The 17,368-nt window shown below is 43.1% G+C and overlaps 1 protein-coding gene and 1 long non-coding RNA gene across 3 annotated transcripts in view; both read right to left on the bottom strand.

The window, feature by feature from the left end:
• Nucleotides 1-17,368, bottom strand: part of FKBP1B (FKBP prolyl isomerase 1B) — a 44,770-nt gene that overhangs the window by 15,877 nt on the left and 11,525 nt on the right. The window lies entirely within an intron of this gene.
• LOC136790544 (uncharacterized) lies at nucleotides 2,542-15,765 on the bottom strand. The gene is made up of 4 exons (XR_010830677.1): nucleotides 14,632-15,765; nucleotides 5,970-6,079; nucleotides 3,824-3,903; nucleotides 2,542-3,297 (listed from the first exon to the last, which is right to left on the bottom strand). It is a non-coding gene; the product is annotated as an uncharacterized lncRNA (long non-coding RNA).

Raw genomic sequence — 17,368 nt, 5'->3', positions numbered from 1 at the left:
ATTTTTGTGTGCTCTGCCTTTTTAAGTCAATACATCATCTGCTTCACTTGTGCGCTGCGTGCCCCAGTGCCTACCTTCTAGCAGTGGGATTATATACTGCCTTCTGTCCATATGGAACTCTACTTTTTCACTCGTTATTCATGGCCTTTTTAGAGATGGTCACATGTTCCGAAGACCAATCTGGTTGGTATTTAGGAGCCAATTTTCCAGGCAAATACTACATATAAATTTTTGCACAGCCTGCAAATGAATCAGCAAGCCCTCCTGTGAGCTGTACTTAGCACCGAGGTGGCTTCCTTAACATAAACAGCCTTTTCTGCAAAAACCTGAGCACCTGACTCTGTCGATCATCACACCAGACTCCTAGATAGCAAATCCGAAATTAACATTTTGCTGAACAATTTCAGAAATATCTCCTTCAATGGGGCTTTACAAGAAAGTAGTGTCAAGTGATTTACAGACCAGCTTTATTTGGATTTGCAACATTGCACTAGGCAGAGAAGTCGTTTTTGGAGCAAGTATCACAGCCTGCTTCTGTCTCATTGTAATATTTTTTTCTACTTCTGTTACACCAAATTACGAGCATAATGCAGGCACAGTGCATCCTGCAAGAAGCCAGAACACGAACAGTGTTTAGTTGCGTCTCTTTGAATTAAACTGCTTTACAGGACCACGAAACCGAAATATTGGTGCATTGCAGATTGCCATTTTTAGCTGCTGCAATACCAAGCCTTGTTTTGGTGCCTGCTGCCAGATGATGTCATCTTGTAGCAACTTTTTCAGCGGAGCAGCCCGAGCTGCTTCTCCCAAGGTATTGTTGGTTAGAAATCCAACGATCCTGGTTTTCATTTTAAGTCTTGCCGCTGCAAGTAAGACTGGAAGAACAGGAAGGAAAGGAAAATTATAGAATTGTATCAGCAAGAAAGCTCAGACATGGCCCTGGGCCCAGCGATGCAGGCACTGCTGTAGTGCAGCCGAAAGGTGAATCATATCTATCTCCCATAAACACATACGCAATATCAATTCTTCAGAGCTGGTGCACACACAGATACATACAATTGTATTTTCTTGCATTAGCTTGAGCTCAGTGCCAGGTTCCTTATCTAATCATCTGATAATGGCTGGAGATGAAGCCCTGGTAGTGAAAAAAAACCAACAGAAAGCCCTTGTTTGCGGTGCTGCAAGGATGTTTCTGTTCCAAATGCTATGCTGCGAACGCTTCACAGGCTAAGAGCATGACATCAGGCTGTCATGTAACACAGGCTGCAGGTCCAGGCTGCCTGTCTGAATATATCTGTCTGGCTTCCACGTCGAGCTTGAATTTCAGAGATGCACTGTGCATGTTCAAACCAAATACCAAACTTCCTCTGGGTGAGCTCCAAGACCTGTGTTGACTCTTGCTATTGCCTAACAAAGAGGGGACGCCAATTCAAACTACGGATTTCTGTCATTTTTTTCAGATGACCTAACGCTTCGCTCAGCACACAGATTTTCACACACGGCAAGAAGTTCGCAGAGAGCCTTTCCAGCTATGGCACAATGTATGTTTTTACTCTGAAGCAGACAGGCTTTGTCCCAGTGACCAGCAGAACATGATATCTGTTCCCTAATTTGTTTAGCAGCCTGTAGAAGCCTTTTAGGCTGGTGATCTGATATGATCTTTATTTCTGTCTTTGTGCTAACGGTGCTACCCAACTAAGGGCATTGGGCCACGGCTTGGTTTGGTTGCTTAGCAGGAATCAGTGTCACCTGCATTTTTAGGGTGACATGAATTTCCTTGTTCCAACCTCATTCGGAGCACCTTCAACATCCTGTTTGCTCTGCTAAAGTGTCAACGAATGCAAAGCACGATTGTTACCTTCTTATCTGCTTCAGAAGCCTCCAGGGAGATTAGGAAGTGTTGCTCTGATCTCTTCCAGTTCTATGCCACCTTGCTATCTGGACACAGAAGGTCAGATCTGAAGCTGGGGTAAATCAGTTGAACCTTGAGAAGGTCAAAGGAGCACTGCTAGCTTGCCCTGGCTGAGGAGAAATTCCCACTGGGCCATTCCAGAGATACAAGTTTTTGGATACAGGTATTTTCCCACCACACGTATTCCTATAACCATTTTCTACTCTCCTAAATATAGATTCCTCAACTTTTTTTTTTTCTATTTTTTCCTCACTTGCTGTATTTAAAGATAATTTGCCTCCCTGGGAGCAAGACAATTGACACGCTCTCATCCTTGTACCAGTCACTTTTTCTAACATGGAGCCTCACATTATTCTGCTGGACCCAGGACTTAAACCTTGGAAGCCTCACAAAAGACACAGCGTGTACCCACAACTTCTTATTATCAGCTGTACTAAACAGCACACCTGGACCCAAACTCTTTCTTCATTTGTCCTTGCATCAAGAGCCCTCTGAGAGGAAAGAGAAATGATTTAACCTCTCTCAGTATCCTTGCATCAACACTTTTAAAGAAACAGAGTTCAATAGAGATTTCATTTGTGCGAAGAAAAAAAAAAACGACCTGTGTGTGAGGTACTAAAATAGTTAGGTTTCAACTCCTGTCCCTGCAAAAGCAGTACAGCTGATGCTACATGGTCACATCAGTCAGGGGTTGCAAGAAGAAAGGAGGACTTTGTACAAAATTCCCCACCACGCTAACCTTGTGTGTTGGCTGAGCACAGAATAAAATAAATGAATCTTTCATTATCTTAAGATAATTGCTGGCATTTTTATTTATTTTTTGGTTCACCCAAATTCAAAGCTAACTGCAGCTATAGTTTAATTTGGCTGGGTTTGCTGCATCGGTGTGACTTTGCTAAAAAAAGGCAAATCAAACCAGAGCTCCCTTCTCACGTTTGACCCTATATTAATAGAAATGTATATGACCCTGAGACACTCCCACATTAAACAGTCTGAGTCAGAGCAGTCTCCCTGACTCATCCAAATTTATTTTCTCATTTTGGGTAACTTGCAAATAGTGGCGGCAGAGATGTTGCAGCAGGGGCAGTAAGAAATACTTTTATTAACCTTCATTTTTGAAAATGTGGTCTGCCTGCTACAGACAGCTAGAGGAAGGAAGGAAAAACAAAATCCAACTGTGGCTTGTATAGAGAGACAGCCATCCTTCCCTGGGAGCAGGGAAAGTGCCAAGGAACAAATTGGATGGTGTGTACAAAAGGAAGAAAAAACTTCTATCCTGCTGTTTACTTGCACTGGCACATGCTATTAGATGAGTATGCCTTGGGGGAGTGCCAGCCTGCCCTCAGGAAATGCCAGCCTATCTCGAAGAGAGCCATCATTTACTCCTGAAAAAAAAAAAAAGAATTAGCAGGGGCAGCAAGAGGCTAAGATGCTTGGGTTTAACTCATGCTGGCCTGGAGCCAAATATGCAAAGGCTTAGGAGAACTTTCTTCTGATGCCTCTGTGCCAACAATAGATGTTGACAGCACAAATATTTACAGACCTAAAGTGGAGGGAGACTAAATGAGGGGGGAGCCAGACTGTGCCTTAAGTGCTTCTAATAACGATTAGCCCATGGCGGCTTTGCAGCGCTGAAGTGACTGCTCCCCGGGACAGGATGACTCAAGGGCGATGCCGCCAGCGGTGCGGGTTGTCTTTGCACACACACTGTAGCATGCAGTCCTCCCTTTCCCCAGGGAAAAAAAAAAAAAATCCTGTATTAATAGCCGTGCCTTCATACTGTACACACCACGGCACAACCACCTCTCTCTGAAGCTAGAATAGGAAGGGCTGCCAGGGGGTTTAAACGCTTCCAAAATAAACAAAATGATCTCGGAGACCTGCGGAGGTGTTGACTCTTGTGATGCATACCCCGAATGCTCTCTTTCTCCCTGAGCATCTCCCTGAGGCCACCTCTCTCTGAGCATCTCTCCTCAGCACCCAAGCGTGTCCTAACATCAAAGAGAAATGAGTTAGTGATGGGATGACTTGGCTGAGAGATGTCTCTTACTTTATTTACCTTTGAAATAGGAAGTAAATATAATAGCAAGATATATATAACAGTAAGATACATATAATAGTAAGATATATATGATAGTAAGATATACATATGTCTCTGACTGCATCCTTTCTTCCTCTGTTCCTTGTTGTCAACCTCCTTTAGCTGTCTGGGGGTAACAGTTTCTCTTCATCTGTTTGTGCAGAGTTAAGCACAACGGAGCTCTTGAATGATGCTAGGATACAAATATAATCAAATTCTCTTTTCTCTGTTCCTGAAACAATGACAACGCTATCAAAAAAAGAAAAAAAAAGGTGGGTACATCTATAGCGTGGGGGGTGTTTGGGAGCAGAACTTTGCCTCAAAAGCACCTGCAGTGACAGCAAACAAAGGATCTTTAAAGCTGTTGTTTAGTTGTGATGACAACCAGAAATAGCGAGCTCGTTCCTTACTTTTCGAGCACTGATCTTGTCACTCCACCCATAAAACTGGGGTGGATAAAGTCAGCCTGAAGATCTCCCCAGCTGTGCCTTCCTTAATGTCAATATCTGAAGCCCAAGAGCTGCCACCATCACTGGAGAAGGACAGATCTCCAGCAAAAAGGGCCTTGAAATGAATGGCCACGTCCTGTAGCATTTAAGTACAGGAGGTTTATTGCATTATTTTTAACTATTTAAAGAGCAGTTTTGCTCCTTCTTCCTACACACCCATGTTTACAGAACTGGAATCCAAATTTCACATGTATAGAAGAGTACAGAATTTTTCAGATAAAGCAGTTACATAAAAAAGAATAAAAGAGGTTCCTTCACTGGAAGGTTAAATAATGAAATATCTTCTGTTTCTCAGTCACTTTTAGCTTTAACAACGAGTCCTGAAGCCCAAATTATGGCAGGGTGTGCAAGTGAATAATTTGCTATTTACCTTTTCTCCTACAAAAAAAAAAATCAATAGCAAAACCCCACAAACCTCACAAATTGCAGCAACATTCAGCCTTCAAGAGGGACATAAATACTCTTCCTACGTAGCCCTAAAGAGACCCATAAAGCAAATGCAAGCCAGCGTCGTCATAGATAAAACACCACTTGCCTCGCGTGGCTCTCACATTACATTGCAGGGCACCGGGAGGGTGTTCCTTGCAACTGCTCTGCAGTGCCCATCAAATTCCTTGCTTTCACTCCCTTTGGCACCTCCATGCAAGAAATGAGCCTGGCATGTCCTGGCCATCTGCAGAAGCTAAATCACACACTGGATATTCTTGTCAGCAGGCTCTCACTCTGCCCAACAGACGACTACTCTGCCTGGTGAGGCCGATAGCAAGTTCTGTGGTTGGCTCTAGAGCCACCCATAAATTTGTAAATTGAGTGAACACCCTGATACATAGCCTGGATTCTGCTGCGTGAACAACGTGGTGTGGTCAGGAAGCTGCTCCCAAACTCGGCTTGTGTGTGTGGCCAAGCCACCGCCAAGCCACACGCAACCTTTCTCAGACTAACTCTAAAGCTTTTTGCTCGTTTCCTCGTGTTCAGAGCTGTTTCTGCTCCCCAGTCAGAAGTCTCAAAGCTGGAGCTGACCTGTCTGATCCCAGCTGGGGGCTGAGCCAACATGGATTATCACCAGTGGAGAGCCACAAAATCATAGCTGGGGCACGTAGAGGTCATGGATGTTTCCTTAGCTGAAATTGCTCGCTCGCTCTCTCTCCTTCGTAGCAGTGTATCTGCGACCTAACTTTCCAGCTCAGAGAGCCGTCTGTGCTCTGAGACTTATGGGTATTTCCACATCGCATTCCGGGGTCACCCAAAGGCTGCCCTCTGGATCAGACGTACTCTATATTCAGACGGCGAAGCTACAAGTGCAGCCCCAGGCGCGGCCCGGGGGACTCTCTGTCTAAGTCTGTCTGGCAGTTTAATATTCCGCCAGGCACCTTAGCGCACCCGAACGGGCAGGCTGCAGACTGCCTGCGGGGCAAGCCTGCGATCAGAAGCTGTGGCTCGTACGGCTCCTGCTCCTGACCCCTCTTACTGTGCTGAAATGTAGACGTGGCCTGGGGCGTTGTTGAAGAGCTACGCCGTGCTCATCTCCAGCGTGGGATCCTCTCGAGCTGGAGGCTGAACGTGTGGTATCTCCTAAGCCTGTGAATCACACGCATATACATAATAAAGGCCAGTCAAAATCTTTATTAAATAAACTATTAAGTACTTAAAGTTGCAAGCCAAATGGGACCAATGTTCATTTAATGCAGCCAGAAATGTTTAATACTCCCCTGTCTCCATGACTCATAGCATTGAAAGCCCAGTAAAAGCTCAGAAACACTCTGTGCCTGCTACAGAGCAGCACACAATCTTCCTTTAAACACAAATGTATACAAAATGCAGTATGTATTAAACAGATTAAAAATGTAATGTCTATAAGAATGCAGTATCTGGTCTCACACACACTTCCTCTCATACAGAAATGCTGGTCGAAGATACAAGTTTCTCTCAATGCGTCCACAATGTTCCAATCAGCATACTCATGACAGAAAACACTACGCTACCTACAAAAAGCATAATTTTTGCATGTGAACACAACATAAAATGCATGTATTTGAAGATATTCGGGTGTCTAAAGATCCAATAATCATTCTGTGGGAATTTCAAATTTATCTGGGCATCTGATTTCTTTGATTTCAACTCAATTATTTTAAAAACCTGTCATCACTACATATTTCCTTAAACTTTCCCCAGAGAGCACAACTACAACTACAAAGTTAGAGTAATTACCACCACTCCCAAATCCAGACAGTTCATTAAAGAAGTTCAACATCCTAAACTGCAACAGTGTGTGAAAACCTGCATGACATTTATCACTTAAAACCCAGTTCTTAAAACAACAAAATGGACAGGCAAGAACACTGTAAACCTTACCACGTCCACATTGTACAAAACACGTATTTTTATTATCTGGGATGAAGAACACCCTGAATGACAAGAGGCAGCCATAATTCTGATCCAGTGATATTTCCAGGATTGTTCTTTTCAACTCCAGGGTGTCGATATTTTAAGAAATACTGGTAAGTGGAAAATATCAGTTAATATGTGTGTTAGTTAAGACATTTATCATTCTTTATGCTTACATTTTGACAGAGCATTCATAAATACTAATTCTGAGTCAGCTTTGACCTAGCAATGCCCACCGAACAGATGGAGGTCCTCCTCAGCTGAACTTGCTCACAAGGCCCATCAGTCATCCTAAACTCAAATTTATTTCTGCCCTTGTCAACCTGCTATCTCATTATCTCACTATTCACTGACAAAAGAAATGATGGATCACGAGCACTGGGGTACAGGGAACCAAAGGCGCTAAATAAAATGCACCTCATTATGTCAGCTGCGCGTGGCGTGATGAACCCTCCGGTGGGACCTCTAGGGGTTACTGTAACACAAGCAAAGGATGGTTGCATTGCGTTCAAAATAATGATGAATATATACTTCAAGAAGAAAATTCAAAACAGGACCGGTGCACCGTAAAACCAAGGCTACAGGTGGATTTGCATTAGAGAGTTATCACTGTGTGGCGTTACAGACAAGGGAACTTCAATCTTTCACAGAGGTTTTGCTGTGCATTTGGTTTGATCGCTAGGCAATTCCATCTAGGAAATACACAAAGCAGGTCTCATTTCTACTTAAAACTATTACAGGATCAGCTGAAAAATCTTACACCCAAAGCATTTATGGAATAAGGCTGTATTTTATGAGTGGACTTTAAGATATTCGTGCTCAACCCAAACTAGAACTTAGAATTTTAATGGTTGTACACTAAAAAAGGGTAGGTTTAGACTAAATTCAAGATAGAAATTCATTACTGTGAGGGTGGTGAGGCACTGGCACAGGTTTCCCAGAGAAGCTGTGGATGCCCCATCCCTGGAGGTGCTCAAGGCCAGGCTGGATGGGGCTTTGGGCAGCCTGGTCTGAGCACGGCAGGGGTGTGGACCAGGTGGCCTTTTAGGTCCCTTCCAACCCAAACCATTCCATGACTATGATTTGTGGCACTGATACCACCACCATCAGCTGTGAGGCTACCCGTTGGGTCCTCTGCCGGCCCAGATTAGCCTCGGGTGTCCAAAGGACTTGAAAAGCAAGGTGAACTTCTGCGTTGGGTACCATCATATTTTTAGACGTGATCGCTTTATTTTATAGTCACTCTGTGGAGAATTTTTCCATGTTCTTTCCAGTGGGGCTATTTTTATTTTTACCATACACAGATGTCCTTGAGGTATGCTTAACAGCATAAACTGTGAAAGCCGTGTGCCAAGGCAGGGTTTTCTTGTAAGGCGATACAGCCCCGATGTGCCCGCGACGCACCAGCCCATACAACCGCGCGCCCGTCCCGTGTGTGGGAGCACGGTGGCAGGGCTGAAGGCAGGACAATGCTGCCCGGGGCTAAAATTAGGCCCCGAAAATAACAGCAACATGAGAGCTCGCTTTGCTCCTGCAGAATTGGTAACGCAGGGTTTTCCAGAAAACTCAGCCAAATGAAGTTTTCGAGAAAAACAAAAAAACGCAAGCTGGTGGGATGTCAATTAAATGAGACACGATCGCTGCAAGGGGATTTATACAAACAGCTTTCATTACCCTGAACAGCACACGCTGGCTTGTCAATCTTCCCGAGCTGCAAATATTTCTGCACGTTACAGATTGTGACAGAAAGCTCCCGTCTCATGGATGCCGCTGTCTTCTGCCGGGGATTTCTAACTCTCACCTATTTTTACAGAGAGAACTATCTGGCCAGATTCAGAGCACAGATCAAAGGTTTCTGCCGAGTAATCCCCACACTCAAGAAATATCCTGAAGTTGAATATCCATCTGTTTTAATGCAGCTCTTTTTTTTTTTCATGCACATTAAGAACTATCTAAAAAAAAATCATATCAACCAAAGCGGTGTAAAAGCTTAATTAAGCCCTCTGGATACGTATGGAGAATGACTTTGCGGGAGACGTAATATTACCTTCTGGAATTGATTAGTCATTTTGTTAATCACTTTTTAATATGCTCCAAGTACTTTTTAGGGAAGTGACCAATTCTAAGGACGCCCAGTGCAAGCTGGCAACCAGACTACACATGAATTACAAATGGTTTTAGAGCTCTGCACCAGCTCATTTTTCATGATATGAAGCATCTCCTGCAAAGTGCTGACTGTCCTCTGGTGCCAGTAAATTTCATGTGTGGCAAAGCCTTTATCTGACCATTATAAAGCCAAGGAGAAGTTGAAAAAAACCAGATAATATTTTTTATCAACTCCATTTTTGATTTTCATCCATAGATATACAGAAAAGCACAAGGAAACTCTGAAGAAGCAAAAAGTGAAATACAAAAAAAAGGAAAAGTAATTGACATGATTAAGCCTAGGGAAGCAAACGAATTCAAGCTCAAATGCTGGTATTATTGGGTGAGTCAGACTAATTGTCAGCCCAGCCCTAAAATCTATGACCCTAGGAATGGTCTGAAGCCTCTAAGACTGACCTACCTGAGGAAGAGCATTAAAAGAGAATGCAAACAATGCTTCCAAAATACACGACAGAACTATCAATTAATGCACTTAGGAGTGATTCTTGCAATCTCTTCATCTGACTTCCTACTTTAATGCAGGCTACAGGATTTTCACTAAATAATTCCTGTTTGAACTAGCGCTGATTTAAAGATGTCTCAGGGCGATGAATTGACTGTAATTATTGACCGGTGTTCAATAATAAATCAGTATTTCCAGCTCAAATGAATGCCTTATTTTAAGGTGAACTTGTAAAATTTCACTTTCCAGGCATGACGCCTTAATATATCTTCACAAACTAATGAAACAATTTAGTTGTCCTGTCATTTTCTTGTTCCCCATGCTCCCCAAAGCATCCCTTAACATTTTCTGAACAAACCGAGCATTTTGAGTGCACGCAGGTTTCCCAACCACCACCACCCTCGTGTCTCTTTCCTGAATTGTGGACTACAAAGCGGAGCACGCAATTTTTGGAAGTCATAGGAGTGTGAGGCCTCTGAACCTCCCCCCTTTTCCTCAGTGCTCCTGTTTGTGTATTCATGGATTGTAGCCAGCTTTTGCGCAAAAGAGCTTGCATTCAGTCAATAATCAGCCACCACTCCCCAGGATTTTTTTCAGTGTTGTTGCTTCCTTGTCACAAGTCCTCTTATCTGTAAGCACAGACTTCATTCTTTATAATGTCCTGCGTGGAAGAACAAAGGGGCTTATAGAAATCTAAATATAGTATTTGCTTGTGACCATTTTATGGAGTGATCCCTATTACTCTGCATCAATGACCTACTGGATGAGACCCCTTATTTAAGAACTATTTCTTTTTATCATCTGCAGTCTTTTTTACATCATTTTCCACTGATAAAAACATCACTTACAGTAGGGCTAACACCAGTCCATCTTAATACCAACAGAAAGCAAAAGCCCTCTACTCAAAAAGCCAATGTTATATCCACTGGCACGTTTATTTTGTATCTTTTTAGTTTCTCACTCAAAGCATCTTGAGTTCCTTGCAGACCTTACCAGAAAACCTTACCATCCTCTGCAAAAGTTGTCTGATCATCCATACACCTATTCCTGGAAAGGCCAAGCAACGCCGCAAGCTGGGGGAAGACTGGCTGGAAGCTGCTCCTGTGGGTGCTGGTCGACAGCCGGCTGAATATGAGCCAGCAGTGTGCCCAGGTGGCCAAGAAGGCCAAGAGCATCCTGGCTTGTATCAGAAATAGCGTGGCCAGCAGGACCAGGGAAGTGATTGTCCCTCTGTGCTCAGCTCTGGTGAGGCCGCACCTCGAGTACTGCGTTCAGCTTTGGGCCCCTCAGTACCAGAAGGACATCGAGGCCCTGGAGCGTGCCCAGAGCAGGGCTACGAAGCTGGTGAAGGGCCTGGAGCACAAGTCCTGTGAGGAGCGGCTGAGGGCACTGAGGTGTTTAGTCTGGAGAAGAGGAGGCTCACGGGTGACCTTATTGCTCTCTGCAACTGCCTGAAAGGAAGGTGTGGGGAGCTGGGGGTCGGCCTCTTCTCACAGGTAACTAGTGATAGGACTAGAGGGGATGGCATCAAGTTGCGCCAGGGGAGGCTCAGGTTGGAAATGAGGAGACATTTCTCTTCTGACAGGGTTGTGCAGCATTGGAACAGGCTGCTCAGGGGAGGTGGTTGAGTCCCTATCCCTGTAGGCCTTCAAGAAACATGAAGATGTAGAACTTAGCAGCGTGGTTTAGTGGTGGACTTTAGTACTAGGTTAGAGGTTGGACTGGATGATCGTAGAGGTCTTTTCCAACCAGAATGATTCTATAACAACATAAACTTCTGAACCCCAATACTGACTAAAAACAAGCAATAAGGATTTGTTTGAAAACATTTTGAATACTAAGAAAAAAAAAATGCAATTTGACCTGAGGTTTTTAACATTATGATCTAACATTTTAGTTAATACAATTTTCTGTTGTATATGACATACCACAATTTCAAAATCTTTGGTATGTTAATTTCATTTTTTTCTAAGTTGCCTCCCCAGCTCTTCAGCAAGCAGCTAGTAGAAGATCGTGCAGGAGCTGTGACCTCTCAGAGTAAAAGGGTCCCAAGCACCCTCCTCATATGCAGAGGCAGCCATGGAGTCCATCCTTAGCTCAGCCAAAAGAAGCATTTCTAAATTAGAAAACAGTGCTTCGTAAGGAGCAGTAAAAGAATGGTTCAGCAAAACAGCGTTCCTTGACTTTTAAATCCAAAAGCCATGAATCTTCTCCGGGGAGGGGAAAAAAAAAAAAAGACATGGATCATCCAGTGCAGCATTGTCACAAGATTTTCATTTGTAACCCAAATACAAGTTAGAAGATTTTTGAAATTGTGTGTTTTTATTTGCATCTTTATTTTCATTACCCTGCCCCAGGCCCATTTTCTGCTTTTGATGGCTTTCACTTCTGGGACTGCTCCACCACCGGTCACTTTTGGGAAGGAGAACCAGGAGGGTTTATTTTGCAAATATTTCTCAGCAAACCTGCTGACAACTGACCCCACTAACAGCTCCCAGGCTGTAAGATCATCATTTCAGGGTAAGGTGGTAGTCTTTAAATACTTCACCTTGGTAGGACTTGTCATCTCTAAGTTATTACCATTCCTTGATCAGGAACAAATGCGGTTCTGATGAATCCTGCTCAGCGACAGGTTTATGCAAGTCATGTTCAGAAGTTACCTCGGCTAGTGACATTGATTTATGTTCTGATAAGAAGTTAATTATAAAGGCTTGAAATTTGCAATCACTCAGCAGAAGGGCAGTGACATGTCCTCTAAACAAAGTAATGCACACTGTATTAATAAACATACTAGTAACAATAATTCTGTTCCAGACTATAGACAGCTTGTGTGCCTGTTCAAGGTAAAATTCTCGCACTGTGAATCATAATCTTGGCCCAGAAATTATTGTGTACCTAACCACTAAACAACCAAAAATGTGCTTTAGTCCAGAGATTCAAGTAGGAGATTTTTTGTCTTCTTTTGGGTGTTGGGGGGGAGAATCGTCAAAAAAAATTACTCTGAGAGCAGTGATATGAAAAAATAAGAGCACCACTAGCTAGTGCCTGCCGCAGCAGCATTAAATATACAAACCATGCTAAAAAGAGAAAATCATCCCCGTGTGTTATCACAACAGAGAGACTGAGAATGCCCTATGGGAAGGTCCCTAAACTGTACACTGGAAGTTTTATAGGTCAGAAACGCAAAAAGGAAACAAAAATTGATATCCCGGACTCCAGTGGCAACAGAAGAACAGGCTGTCGCTTCTCCCTGGTTTGACATTTACCCTGATTATTACCTAAAATTAGGTCTCAGATTCTGTTGCAAGGGCTAAAGATGAATGAATTAAGGAAGAAACATGGTACCGCATACTGTCAGAGACTCCTCTGCTTTGGTTTTCTGTGAATTCAAGCAGGTCAGTTCTGCACCAAAGTCAGAACAGCCTGACGTGACCAAGGTGCATGAGTTTAGGAACGCAGAGGGTAGAAAGCCTGCTGCTTATAAATACTAGCCCAGTGATCAGTGATTCTTCTTCTAAGCGTTGCTCTTACTCAGTTACCTAATTCAACATTAAAGCTTCATGATGTTTTTTTTTCTTGCCCCAAGCCTTGCAAAGTTTACATGGTTTTTAATTTCCTAACAAAATACACATGAAACTGGTTGCCCTTCTTTTAGAGTAAGTCCATAACGAATCCAACCTCTTCCTCCTGTGTTAAGTTCCTGTTTACCCAAAATGAGAAGACAAACTCTTTGCATTTGCTGTAATACTCAAAAATACATTAATACACATATGTAAATAAAAACACATATACATACTTCATGTCCTTACTTTCCATGCGGAAATTAAAAGAAGAGGATAAAAGCGGGCATTTCTCTTAGGTTTTTGTTTCTCCTTCCTAAAACATACATTTTTTTTTCCTCTTCATATAATCCCTTATAACACTTAAACGCCTTCTACTCCTACACTGAAAGGCACTGCAAATATTAACCTTATTTTGCAAACACACACTTCTGTGAGGTCTCCGGGTGTTGTTATAACCATTTTATGAATGAGGAAATACAGCCAGGTGATTTACTTGAGGGGAAACAGTGGCAAGGTCAGGGACAGATGCCAAGAGTCCACTCAGTCGCAGAACACTGCTTGAGACACCCTCTTGTTTTTCCAGTCTCTTTTTCCTCCCACTTTACTTCATTTTTGGCTAGTTACAAATAAGCTACAGAACTGAGACACAGATAAGAACTTCTTGGAAATACAGGGCTGTTAAGGTTTTAAGAGTGAGGTTTGGTCTGCTGTAAGAAGCCCAGTCTGGAATTCAGGCTAACACTTTGGATAGGTTAAAACACTTCACGGCACATGCTTCTCCCTCTAAAGACACAAATAGAAAACAAGCAGCAGTCCCATTGTTTAAGATACTGCTATAATGGGTTTAAAAGCTACAGGATGAGTAATCCTCAAAGCTGTATTAAAACTTGCGTATAACTGAACAAACAACAAGGGGCCACAAGGATCATCAGAGGGTTGGAGCACCTCTGCTATGAAGAGGAGCTGAGAAAGTTGGGGTTGTTCAGCCTGGAGAGGAGAAGGGTCGAGGGAGACCTCACAGCAGCATTCCAGTACCTAAAGGGGGCTGCAGGAAAGCTGGGGAGGGAGCTGTCAGGGAGTGTAGAGAGAGAACAAGGGGGAATGGCTTTAAACGGAAAGACGGTAGGTTTAAATTAGATATTAGGAAGAAATTCTTTACTGTGAGGGTGGTGAGGCACTGGAACAGGTTGCCCAGAGAAGCTGTGGATGCCTCACTCCTGGAAGTGCTCAAGGCCAGCCTGGATGGACTTCGGACAACTTGATCTAGCAGAGGCTTCCCTACCCATGGCAGGGGGTTGGAACGGGATGGTCTTTAAGGTCCTTTCCTAACCTAAACCATTCTGCGATTCTGTGAAGTACGAAAGATAATTCCAAAGATAAAATAATTTAATGAAACATGAATGGAAAATTATACCTAAACATGCAATAAACTAGTGTTTGTTTGTTTGTTTTCTAAGAGTCTACTATAACCTCAGCATGTCGCAGAAAAACAAGAGTGCTTCTGGGTATGGTAGGAGCCCAGAGCAGCAGGAGGGCGCAGTGGAAGTGCACGCTGGTGATATTCATTCACTCACTCGTTCATTCATTGTGCTTCCAGACTCCGTCCGGTTCCTCTCGGCCAGCAGGCTCCTTGACATCAAATCCAGGGAACACCTCACATCCGCCTGGCTTTCATCAGCCAACACCCTCTTGGGCTGTGCTGTACATCAGTTTCTCAGGGGAAAAAGAAGAGCTAAGATAACTATTGCCCTCGTACCTCCACTTTTTTCAACACAGCTACTTGTCCACAAAATGTGCAGAGGTGTCCGAAACCTAAAATAAATGTGGGAAGCACTGAAGACTGGTAGCTATTCTTATCTCCCTGCTCTCTATCAACACAGTGGGCTAACAATGTCCGTTGCTCCCTAACACAACTGTCATCATTTAAATGCTTTGTAGTCTACAAATGGGCCAGTCACAGTGACTGACTGAGTAACAGAAAGATTACAGGTCGTATGCCTCCATTACCATACGGAGGAATTTTACAGCCAATGTTTCTTCCCACACTACTGCAGGGAAAAATCCCAATCCAACATTTCATTGTATTTTTTTCTGCAACACAAACCATTTCTCAGCTCTCTGGCACCTCCAGCACCCATGTTTCCAGCCACAAGCTCTCTCGGGTCCAGCCTGCTTTGTTTGATATTGTTTTCCCAAACACTTTAGGAACTTTTGCATCTGAAGAGGAGCTCTGAATGTGCTACAACAGCGAGTCTTATGAAAACACTTCAGAAATGGCTCTGCAGTTTCAGCGAATCGATGTATGGCAAGCTTTAGTTCCTTTATTGAAAAAAATGAATCGTTACCATCAAGTCCCCAGTTATTCTTTACAGCAAGGAAGGACTGAGCTCTTTAACTGTTTACAGTGCTTACACAACCACTGAATTCAGGATTGGTTAGACAAAGACAGAAAACCTAATAAAAACAGAAGTACTTTTTGATTTTCTACCTTTTATGTCAATTCAAATAGTTTGTTCTCAAAAGTTAAAATCTTTTTAAGTCTGGGGAGAAAGAAACAGCTCTTCCAGAGTTGGTACAGCCTGGTGGAAAATATAATAGATAAGAACTTTAAATAAATTTATATCCCCAGCTTTATCAGAGGCTTGCTGAGTTCTCTGGACAAATCATTTCCCTTCTGCATTTCCCTGTCTTTTACAGAGGAGTAAACAATGCTTTTCCATTTCCAAGGGGATTTATGAATGAAGGGTGTAGCGTTTTGATCAGATTCAACTTTAAGAAGTGTCCACAGGGGATTAACAACGGCAGTTATTTATTATGGTATCAAGCATGAACTTGCATTTGACTCACAAGAGTTTAAAACTCCTGCATTCCCAGCCAGGAGCCTGAATAACTGTTGAAAAGGAGGTAAGCTATATAAATGTCCTCACACAAAACAAGTTTTAATGGCAGAGGTAAAGATAATTTTTTAATGAGGTTCTTCCATTCCAATCCAAAGCCCTTTCAACACCTCTTCTATAGTTACAGCCTCTGAAGTCCCCAGAGTTCATATATAATGTCATGACTCCTGAGTTCCAGCCAGGAAAAGGTAGAACACTACAAAATGGGCTCAGCCCAAGTTAGATGATAGCTCTCAGCTGTGCTGTGCAGAAGCACTGCTGACTGACTTGAGGAACAGAGCAGGAGCTGTGAACCCACCCCTGCTATTTATTTTACTGAAGACAAGGTGCAAATGACAGCAGAAGAAAATTGAAAGCAGAGCATATAAAGAAAGCTATTGATGGGGCCATCTGGGCACTCCAGAATTTCCCCTGGCAGGGTGGGACAGATGCAGCCCTCGCTTTTCCAGAGTTGTTGCCAGCTGGCCACCGTGGGGCATGGAGAGGCTGGGAAAGCTAGTCACACAGGCAGTGTGACAGAAGAGCATCTCCTGCCCTTGTCAGTGGAGAGGAACACTTCCAGAGAGGGATCTCAAGCCCAAGCTAAGGTCAGGTTGTGAAGCACTGCAGAGAAGACTGCTCTTCTCCACCAACAACAGGCATCTTGTAGGTTGACTTCTCTCCTGTGATTAAAGTCACTCTCTGTGATCACCATTCTGCCTTCTTCCAGAAAAAGGGAGAACAGTTTCAGAATGGAAGAAGATTACATGTAATTCTGCTTTTCCTCTGTGATTAAAGCATGTGTGGATAGTGGTCAGTTACTCTACCTGCAGAAAATGTGTCTTGATGCTCCTAACATGGCTGCACATGCGTGGTAGGGCGACCACCATGTATTACAACTTTCAAGCAAGAAAGACAGGAAAGGTTTACAGCAGGGTCAGACAGAATGACCCCGTAATAAGAAAAAATAATTTTGCCTTACAATGAATGTATGCAGAATCCATTCAGACCACAACTGAAGATAAGCCTGAGCTGTAAAATTCAGATTCACAGCTTTAAATACTGCAACATACTCTGTTAATATACAACGCTTTAGCTCAGACCAACATAGACTTGGCAGTTAGCCTATGAATTTCAGTCTCAGATCCTCAACCTTCAAAATAAAACATGCAGGAGAAGCTTTTCAACCAAAATTACAGCTTTCGCAACAAAAACAAAAAAATTGCTTCAGTTCTTTAGGGTGAAAATTGTGCATTCCAGTCTGAAAGCAGCAATGCTTCACAGTGATGCCTCAAGAACTTGTCCACTGTGTGACTCATCTTCTATTTTCTTTTATGTGCCCTAGATATCACTAGATTTCACCTCCTAAAGTACCAGACCCTCCTCTTCTACTGGAAATCCCAGTAGAACCATAACAGAAACTTATCCATGGAGA

This window comes from Anser cygnoides, chromosome 3, assembly GCF_040182565.1.
Source record: "Anser cygnoides isolate HZ-2024a breed goose chromosome 3, Taihu_goose_T2T_genome, whole genome shotgun sequence".
In the NCBI taxonomy this organism is placed as follows: Eukaryota; Metazoa; Chordata; class Aves; order Anseriformes; family Anatidae; genus Anser; species Anser cygnoides.
The sequence above is the reverse complement of the archived record's forward strand: the minus strand, read 5'-3'. Positions and strand labels throughout refer to the sequence as shown.